This window comes from Anoplophora glabripennis, unplaced genomic scaffold (genome assembly GCF_000390285.2).
Source record: "Anoplophora glabripennis isolate ALB-LARVAE unplaced genomic scaffold, Agla_2.0 scaffold80, whole genome shotgun sequence".
In the NCBI taxonomy this organism is placed as follows: Eukaryota; Metazoa; Arthropoda; class Insecta; order Coleoptera; family Cerambycidae; genus Anoplophora; species Anoplophora glabripennis.
The window spans coordinates 330,521-340,496 of NW_019416401.1; the positions used below are offsets into that span (position 1 = coordinate 330,521).

Here is a 9,976-nt window from a genome sequence, read left to right on the forward strand (position 1 = left end):
CTAACTACTAACTAACTAACGTTCTTTATACGAATTAACGTTCTTTATTATGCAGGTGATTTCAAACTGTTCGCATTTGTTACAACCGTTGAAGACTGTATTATATTCCAAAAACTGCCATTGAACATAATATCGTAATGTTGAAATGCATGGAAAACAAAGCCTATTTTTTACGAATATATGTAATTTCAGAAAACATTTGGGTGTAATTTTTAATACCAAATTAACTTTTTTTCCTCACTTATAATAATTAATGCTAATAAAAGTTTCGATTTCATTATGGGAAATACTAAACATATTACGATTTGAATTTTTTTACATTATTCACAATGGTACACAATCGTAAAAAAAATGTACTTTCTTTTTTACCGTGGTTTGCACCGTGTTTTCAAATGTCAATTTAAATATTCATGGCAAAAGTTGTATACCCTCCAATCAGTTGCTGAGTTTTTCATTGTATAAATCGTTTCCATGAGCTTTTTTTTCACAACTACACTAAAAATCTTTTTTATACGGTCGAAAAAAAATATTTTTTTGACGATTGTGTAGCATTGTGAATATAGTAAAATAAAATTAGAAAAAAATAAGGATTTTTGCAAAACAAACATTCTGTTTAAGAAAAAATGAATAAAAGGTACCAAAGTGACAATTTCAGTCACTAGGATCACAATGAAAGAAAAATCGCTGCGGTTTGAAATTTTGGGATTTCTTTCGGATATTTTGAGGTAAAAAAACGAAAATATCTTTAGTGGATTCATTAGTTGTAAAGTTATATCAAGTTTAGCGAAAATACTTAGAAATACGCAATTTTTTTCTTTTCTTGATTTCAATTTCTTGCATCTAAAAAAATTTAGTTATAAAATAACGATAATAATGTCTTACAGAGGATAATTTGAAGTTTTCAAAACGCTGCCTAGATTTTCTGTACGATCACTAGATCCCGAATAATTAATTACGAAAGGTAATTTTTTTTTGAACGACCATAACTTGGCTACAAATTATCGTATCTGGAATAGCTCAAATTAAAGTGAATAAATCGATCTAAAAGAGCTGACAAGTGAAATTGCTTAAAAAAGTTATTGAGCTCTATGACTTTTAGAAAGGGAAATTTAGAAAATTTTTATTTCGCTGGATTTCTTATGATTTCTTGAAGGTCAATGATAAAAATATTTGATATCCTGAAACAACAAACTTGAAGCTTTATGATGATAAATAAATATGCGGGTTTTTAAGACGAACGGCCCATGTATTTTCGCGAAGCTCCAATAATTGAGTTATTTACATCGTCGGCTAATCGATACTTACCGAGCGATCGTCAATAGCCGATAACTTAATTAGGCTGTGATAGTTTTTTATGAGCAATTTCCCCCCTCACAATTTAATTACGGGCACTCGACGCTGACAAGGTCGCCGTAACTTTTACTTCCTTTTTCTGGATTTCCGGATCTGGGGAGCGGAATTATTTAAATAACCGGGAAAACGACGATCGGGCGCTCTAACCGGATTATTTTCTCGCGCAAAAATCAACAGGGAAACGTAACTAACTTTTAATTACCACCGAACTTGAATTTAGGTATAATTTATTCCCTAAAGTGGAGGAGTCACGACAAATCGGCAAACTGGAATTTGAACATTAATAAATACAAATTGTAATGTACATTATGTAATAGTTGGTAAGTGTATCACAGCGTATGTAAACCAACAAATTCAGATGAGCAGAAATCGTAAGATGCGCATAGGAGACCACGCGTACGTTTTCATTCTGCAGAGATTCTCCTAATTCATCAGATGCGTCTAATAAGAGACATTTAAAAATGTGACGATTACAGCTTTTACATAAACAAATATATCTTATGGTAGTTTCTGTGAATTCTCTAAAAACATACAATATACAGGGTGTTGTATAACGTACTGGACAAACTTAAGGAACAAGTCCTGAATAAAACAGTTATAATACACAGTACGCGCCTAAAGTATGGAATAAATTCAATAAAAACGAAACAAATTTTGTTTGGGAAAAATCCTCGAACAGGTCGATTTTTAATTTAAAAAATACATATTTTAGCATAAAAGGCGATTTTCAACCGTCATTTGTTTTCGAGTAATGACGTTATCGACATTTTTTTAAATAGCAACCACCTATTTTTTTTTCTTGATTCTGAAAGATCGTTTCATTGTCGATCCGACAGTATTAAAATGTTGCTATCTTACATAGGAAAGTTTTCGAGTAAATGACGATCGAATGTTGAAAACCCAAATCAATTAAAATAAAGCAAAAACGTTATCAAATTTAGTTTTTCGAAATGCCTGTAGTTTTTTATGGATTTTACACCTATGTGGTGTAAATCTTTACAAAGTGTCACTGTCATACCGACTTTCTAAGTATTGTAAGCGATATAAAAAATTATTGTTGAATTATGGCACACTTAACTGTCACACACATAATTGAAATTTTAATTCTTATCGGATGCGGGGATAAGATTAGAACGCAGCAGGAAGTTTGCGATTTATTTAATTAAAAACATCCAGATCGCCGTATCAGCCAATCGACAGTCAGTAAGATAGAATCTAAATTTAGAGAAACTGGCAATGTTGTAGATATTCCAAAACTTGGACGTCCAATCGTTAGTGAAGATCACAAACAGAACATTTTGGTAAGTATAGTAGAAAATCCTCATAATATTTCACGATTGGTTGCATTAAATAATGAAATTAGTTAGATCACAGTGCTACGTATCCTGAGGCAGGAAAAATATCATCCCTACAAAATTCAACTTGTGCAGGAACTCAATGAAGACGATTCCGACTGTCGCTTACACTTTTGTGAAATTATGATGGATTTATGTCAAGTAAATAGAGATTTACACCGGCAAATACTTTTTTCAGACGAGGCCACCTTTTGTCTCAATGGTACAGTGAACCATCAAACTTGCAGATACTGGAGTCGGGAAAATCCTCATTGGATGGCAGAGACACATACGCAACACCCACAGAAATTAAATGTGTGGGCTGGAATAGTTGACGACATAATAGTAGGGCCTTTCTTCTTTGAAGGAATCCTTACGGGAGAAAGATATTTAGAGTTTTTACAAAATTATAGGTAGGATAGTTCGTCGCACTGCTAGCGAAGGCGCTGGTTGCAAATTGTGGGTAATATAGTATAGTTCCAAATCATGACTCAATTTATTTATTACTTTTTTGTATGATTTCCCGGTATTTTGGATTTCAGATTTTCTTTCGCATAATGTATAGTTTTGCCACGCACTGTAAATTTTTATTTTGGAAATGAACCTTTTTGAATCAATTTTTTCCGGAAAAAAAATATGTACAATCGTTCATAGATTCTCCTAAGCTTCCGAAAAATAAACATCCGAATCATTTTAATTATATTTAGAGAGTAATATTAACTTTACAGAAATATATGTCTGCATCTATCTTTCTTGGACACTGCGATTTGAAAAGTAGTCAGGTGTTTTAAGAGAATTATCTGCAAAGGCTCAAAATCTTATTGAATTAATCTTATGCTCAAAATCTTATTGAATTAATTGGTTTACTACAATTTTTTCTTATTTACGCTGTTATGAAGGAGTTACAAAGTGTGTTTAATATATTTAAAGTCAAATGCATACGAGATATGGACTCTTACCGCTGCCGTATTGGGTATTTTTATTATATAGGTCTAAAGGCGTCCATACACCTTCGTTCAAGGACCTTTTACATAAATAAACACCGGAACCAGTGCCGTCGCGTGAAATACCGATACAAGTAGGCTATTTTTGAAAATCTCGTTAGCAAAACCGAATCTTAAGGTGCGTGTCTGCTTTACGTGATTCCTGTTACCCTAATCTTATGGAATTTTTGGGCCGTAACAACCGCTGCCGCTGGTGGTTGACCCCTCGTTAAAAACGCATCAACACAATTAACAAAGAAGAACCACGTCGCCTCCCGAAAAAAGGACGGGGACGCCCAGGGCCGGATTAAGGGACAGTGGCGTACTCGGCCAAAAATCCTGAGGAGCCCCTTTTCAATTTTTACACTCTTTATGGGAGTAGGCACCTTATTATTTTGTTGATATTTAATTTCTTAATATTTGGAATTCCTCCACTTAGCCTTACTTTATAGAACATTAACTTTCCCTGAATTTATATTAAAAGTGTATATTACTGGTTTTAATTAAGGAAAATTATTTTGTTAGAAACACACATTCACAGCTACCAAACTACCAAATTTATAAATTAGTTATAGTTGTTACGATGTCAAATGGAACCTGTAAATCTTAAAGCACAGGACCGTATGCACTTCTCCTGAAATTTCTTCCTATGCTTTGACCATGATGCGTCTCGTAATTTATACTTCTAATAGCAATTCGGCGAGTCCGGTATTGGTAAACTAGTCCGCCCGATGTAGAATTGACGGCGGCACGCAGGTCATCAAGGCAAACCTGTATTGGTCCACTAGGTCGTAAATAATTTTTTTGTGTAGTACAAGGTTTCACTTAGCTTTGCCGCTTTGCCAGTGCCCTGCAGAGCATTGCTTGGCGGGGTATATTATTGGTATAATACGTATTATTATTTATTAGTTGATATTATTTGTTCATATCGTAATCAGTAAGAGGTAATGGTTATTAAAATAAATGTATATGTAATTATCTAGTAATTTAGCGTGGCTCTCTGGAGACTCTTTGAAGCGGAGGATAACGAAATAACTCAGGAAAATACCCAAATAATGGAACCGGTTTTTGTCGAAAGTATCGAAACAAACTCAAGAGTTTAAAAACAAAGAATTACACGTACAAAGTCAACGTATTATATTAAATATATATGAATATTTGAAAATTGAAAATAGTGAATAATGTGATAAAAAAAATAAGAAACGGATTAGCGAATTAACTAAGATATCAAAAACGACAATTTATCCCATAATTAAAGAAGGATTGATCACGGTACAACGAGGAAACGGAAAAATACAAAATTAAAGAAAATTTATGATTTTACCAGATGTAATGCGGCGCACAATTTATAATATATGTATAAAGAAAATAAAGTTGCTACTTTACACATGATTCGAAATAAATTAAGCGATTATCCTCATTATAATTATAAATCTTTAGATATGATTTATTACAATGCGATTTTAAACAAAAAACTTGACAATCGTATATATGGTAATATAGCTCGGAATATAGTATATCTAGACAAGACAGGGCTAAATTTTTCTGGACGACTATGGATTCCATAGAATTTATGAGCTAAATGTTTTTATGCGGTTCCAATTGAGATCGTAACAACTATATGTCTAAATATCATATACGATTGTTTTTTTTTGTTGGTTGAATGTATTTAACTGATGATTTATAGTGTAAAGTAAAGGATTACATTTTTATATCCACTGTCAATATGACAGGTATATTTATTATTTATTTTTATTAATATGTATACTTTACGCGGTATACGCCACTGGTGCGCTATTTGTTGACAACAGCTCCGTGCAATCTGTTTGGTCGTTGCTCCATTAAAGCGTGCTGCGATTTATTACTTGTCATCATTTATGCAACGCGTCACGCAATTTTAAGCATCTTTGATGCTTTAAAAGTATACTGAATTCATTGTCCGCTACCTAAAGATTGATTCTATAGTCGTGTACCTCTGTCCGGGCTCTAGATGCATTAGCCCTGTGGTCAATCCGGTCCTGTAGACGGTCCCTTCCCCGCCGGTAATGCAGAGCTCCGCCGAGTGAATAGGGAACGTTCCTAGGGCCCGCTGCGTTTCTTATCTGGCGTCCTCATTACAATAAATAATGGCACATGTACCCGGTAGATCGTTAGGTGAGCACAACGGCGAAAATCCGCACGTTTTATGCATACAGATGCAGGGGGGCCCCTGCTGCCGTGCATACCGAAAACGGGGAGCTCGCGAGGCCCGGGAACGGGCGGGGGGAGAGGGGCGAGGGGCCGGTGAGCGCGGTGCGTCGGGCGAGGAACGGTATTTTCACCGAAATTTAATGCAATTCGTAACGCTAGGCCGCGTTCTAGCGGTCGATGCGAATTGCAGTTATGCATCTTTTCGAGCGGCATGGACGTGCGCCGAAATTCGACCGAGTGGCTAAGTCAACAAATTTTTATGAAATAATAGCGATATCTGTGGCGGTAGAGGCGCGACATTAAGATTACGGTTAAATACTAATGTCATTATATCCGGCTCGAAGGACCAAATATTTTATTTCACATTAACAACTTGAAATATGGTCGTTTCTAAATGAACTTCTATTTAAACTGTCCAAAATACTTTCAAAATAATACATTAACTGTACAAAATGCAGGAAAATCGATGTAATTTCAAAACTAAAAATTTTAAATGCAGCTAAAGTTATAAACAATAACAACTAATACATTACTGGAAATTACAATGTTCAGCTTAGGTATAACTAGTATTAATATTGCTAAATAATATTTTTAAAATTATGGCATTTGAACTTAAACTTCTAACTAATTTATAACATTTAATCCTCATCTAAATTCAGTTTTCCTCCATTGCCTTTAAAAGTAGGTGTTACAATATAAAACTGTTATTATTCCGTAAACTCTAAATAGTTTTACTAGTAAATGTTTAAAATCTTTGTTGAAAACACCTTTTTGCGCGAACGGTATCCTTAAAACTACAGTTAAATAATATATCGGTCTCGAAAGACCAAATATTATATTTTACACTAACAACTGTAAATCTAGTTGTTTCCAAGTAAAATATATAAACATAAAGTTTTATGGGACTTCCTTAACATAATAGTCAAATAGTGAAGTGGTGGTATAATGCCGTATTTTATTACAGACTCCTGAATTAGGAATAGAGATAAAAAAATTTCGGGAAAATTGGGCGCCTTAAAAAAACGTTTTTCCAGAAAAATAACACTGATAAATTTGGAAAAATTGAACCTTTGTAAAATCTTATATGTATATGTATAAGGTCTAGCCAATATGTCGATATAAATTGATTATGCAAAAAATTATTTTCAAAGCTTTCAAAATGGTCAAGAGAGTGTTACTCTGGAATCAGAAGCATCACTTATGGAATTTGCTTCAAATAAAATATTACATTTATCTGTTGTTAATTTGAAGTTGAGGTTTACCAATTTGAAATTTGAGGGCATCCCGATTCCAAACTTAAAAAAATTGTCACAATGTGTCATTTTTGTATTGAGGATTATTCAAAACTCATCTGGAAAAATATTGTAATAAATATTTCTTCAAGAAATTTCTTATTTCCTGTTTCTTTAATATTTCCATTTCCACCAATCTTTTTCCTCGGAAAAACCATTTTTTTTTCAAATGATTAAATCTTTAATTAAGAAGTTACATTACATTTACATTGGCAGTTATTGTATCGTGCGCTATTATGTTGCTAGGTTGGCAGTATCAACAACAGCCAATAATAACGGCTGATGATCTTATTGTATTGACGAATGGTAAACTGAAATTGCTTGTCCTTCGGAATCATAAAGTCGATGATATATTTGTCTTTACAGTTAGTGAACATCAAGCAAATTAAAAAAATAAGATGTAGAAAAACTGGAAACAACTTATTATAATAAAAATATGTAGTTAAAATAAGTTTCAGTGATATCTATTACATAATACTCATTTAGAATAGAATTACTAACAACCAAAGTTGCTTATAGCTACAAGATTCTCGAAAACAAAAGAAAAATCAAAAATGGATAAAGATGCGCTGTATTATCAACAATTAATTAATTACTAAGACCTGGCTATCAAAATTGTTTGATAAAACTGTCAAACTAACCTAACTTTTCCTATTAATGATCCTTGTTCCCCAATTAAATGGAAGGTGAATAGAAAATAAAACATTGTTAAAAAAATAATAATAAACCGACTATTTTACTAATTACACCGAATCCGTTTGGTTTGAATAAAACAACTCGATGGTTGGTACAACAAACAAACGTTCAAACAAATTTGTTTGTTTGATACGGGCCTATTATTTTGAAAACCCCCCAGTCCGGCGCCCATGCAGCACGGGCATTGTTCATGTTGGGGCCACAGGCGGGCCCATAGCGATCCGTATCGGTCAAAATTAATGGTTATAATATGCGTTTTCTAAATTATGTTTCTCTCCATTTTCTCTCGGTCTTATAATTGCCGGTAATTAGCATATCCGCGGCAGCTGACGTATTATTTTCCTTAATTCACCTTCGAATAATTTAAAATCTTCGTCGGCTCCAATTTTAGCCGAGCTCGGCGCGGCAGCACGCACGGATATCAATTAGCATTTTTTCATTATTTTTTTTGCCCGACAATCGACACACGACTGTTTACGGATATATTTTTATCGATTCCGAAATTCTCTCGTAAAAAACACGAGAAAAACCGCAGTCGCAAGTCGGAATGCCCGCCGTTTATAGTTTTTAGTACAAAAGAAAATTTAATTTAATGTCAACGTGAAATATTTTTTTGTTTGGAGATTTTTTGTTAAGAAAACAATGTAAAAACGTCTAATTATTCTACTAACTTCCCGACAAAAATTAAAGTTAGTTGCATAAAGATTCCTGTATTATAAAAATCATAATTTTTATTTTAATATATTAATGGGAAAACCCATAGTGGCAAAAATGTCGTTTGGTTTATGTAGGAATGGAATTAATATGAATACCGGAACATGCAGATTAGCCACAGATTTTAACGATAAAATTCAGGAAAAAACAATAAAAGCCGATATTGTTCGATAAAGAAAAGAATGTGATCGTATATTTAAAATGTATTGTTTATATCATTACGTCAAGTCAGACAATAATTCTACATACTTTCACTGCTACAATGCATTAATTTTCACATTTTTAAAACTTCAACACAAATTAATTGTATACCTCCTATTAATTTTGTTAGAAATGTAGTAGATTTAAAAAATATTATTAGAATTAAATATTATTTCGATTAAAATATAAATAAAAAGCGTGGATAATGGCAAATAATTTAAAATAAACACACAGATAAGTGAATTAAACTCAATCCCTAACCCTAAACTCAACATATATCTCAATCAAAAATGATTGATTGATAGTCTATTGTGTCGAAACACCTGTACCTATAAAGCCCTAGTAAATTAAAATAGAATTAAAACTATCCGGCTTTTTGTTATTATGACAAGTTATCTTGAATAAATTACAATTTTTATGGACTACCTAAGAATATCCCACTTCTGATGGGATTCCTCCGCTTTTGAGACCACACGAAACCTATACACCTAATGAGCACACTACACGGGTATCCGAATTATCGATGGCAGGGAACACATAATGGTTTTACCTGTGAAGGTGTAAGGGGGGAGAAAAGGGGGAACAAGAGAGGGTTGATTAGCTATTTGCTCTTCGCTATTACACGGTAGTCAATGAGTCAATCGATAGTTGGAAACGCATGCATATGCGCCCACCCTTTATGGGAAAACCACCTTCCCTTTCCCTGTGACATATAAAGGACGATATCACTTTTATGCAACCCCTTTCTCAAGGCCCCTATCGAACTGGGTTAAATGTATGGATTTTTCAGCCTTGAGTCCATTCAAAAGCGTTCATAGGGCAATTTCTAGCAGTGCATGAGGTCTAAAAGTGCAATGCGCGCATTTTTTGAATTTCCTACATCTATGAAGGTTTTTTTTACGAACAAGGGTTTACGGTGAATAAACATCGCAGTCATAAGGTGCAGTTGTAAGGGTGAATGCACTTACCTGGCGAAATATGCAACGAATTTTGGATAAAACTCGATTTTCTAGCCCTCCATATAACTACACACAGCAAATTCAGGTACAATGGGAATGGTAAGCCGCGAAATCGCTCGCGAAATAATCTAACCTAACATATCACAAGTATCACAACATTTACTAAATGTATAATATATATTTAAATCTCAACAAAAAACCGTGCCAGTGTAGTAGCGATGCATTTCTCCCGTAAAACAATCAATTTTAGTTGT

General features: G+C 33.6%; 1 protein-coding gene across 1 annotated transcript in view; it reads right to left on the bottom strand.

Moving 5' to 3' along the window:
- The window catches only part of LOC108913802 (zinc finger protein chinmo), a 190,958-nt gene extending 181,189 nt beyond the window's left edge, over positions 1-9,769 (bottom strand). The window contains exon 1 of the mRNA XM_023454436.1: positions 9,732-9,769. The gene's annotated coding sequence lies outside the window, so the exon portion shown is untranslated. The remainder of the gene's footprint in view (positions 1-9,731) is intronic.
- Positions 9,770-9,976: the final 207 nt, after the last annotated feature.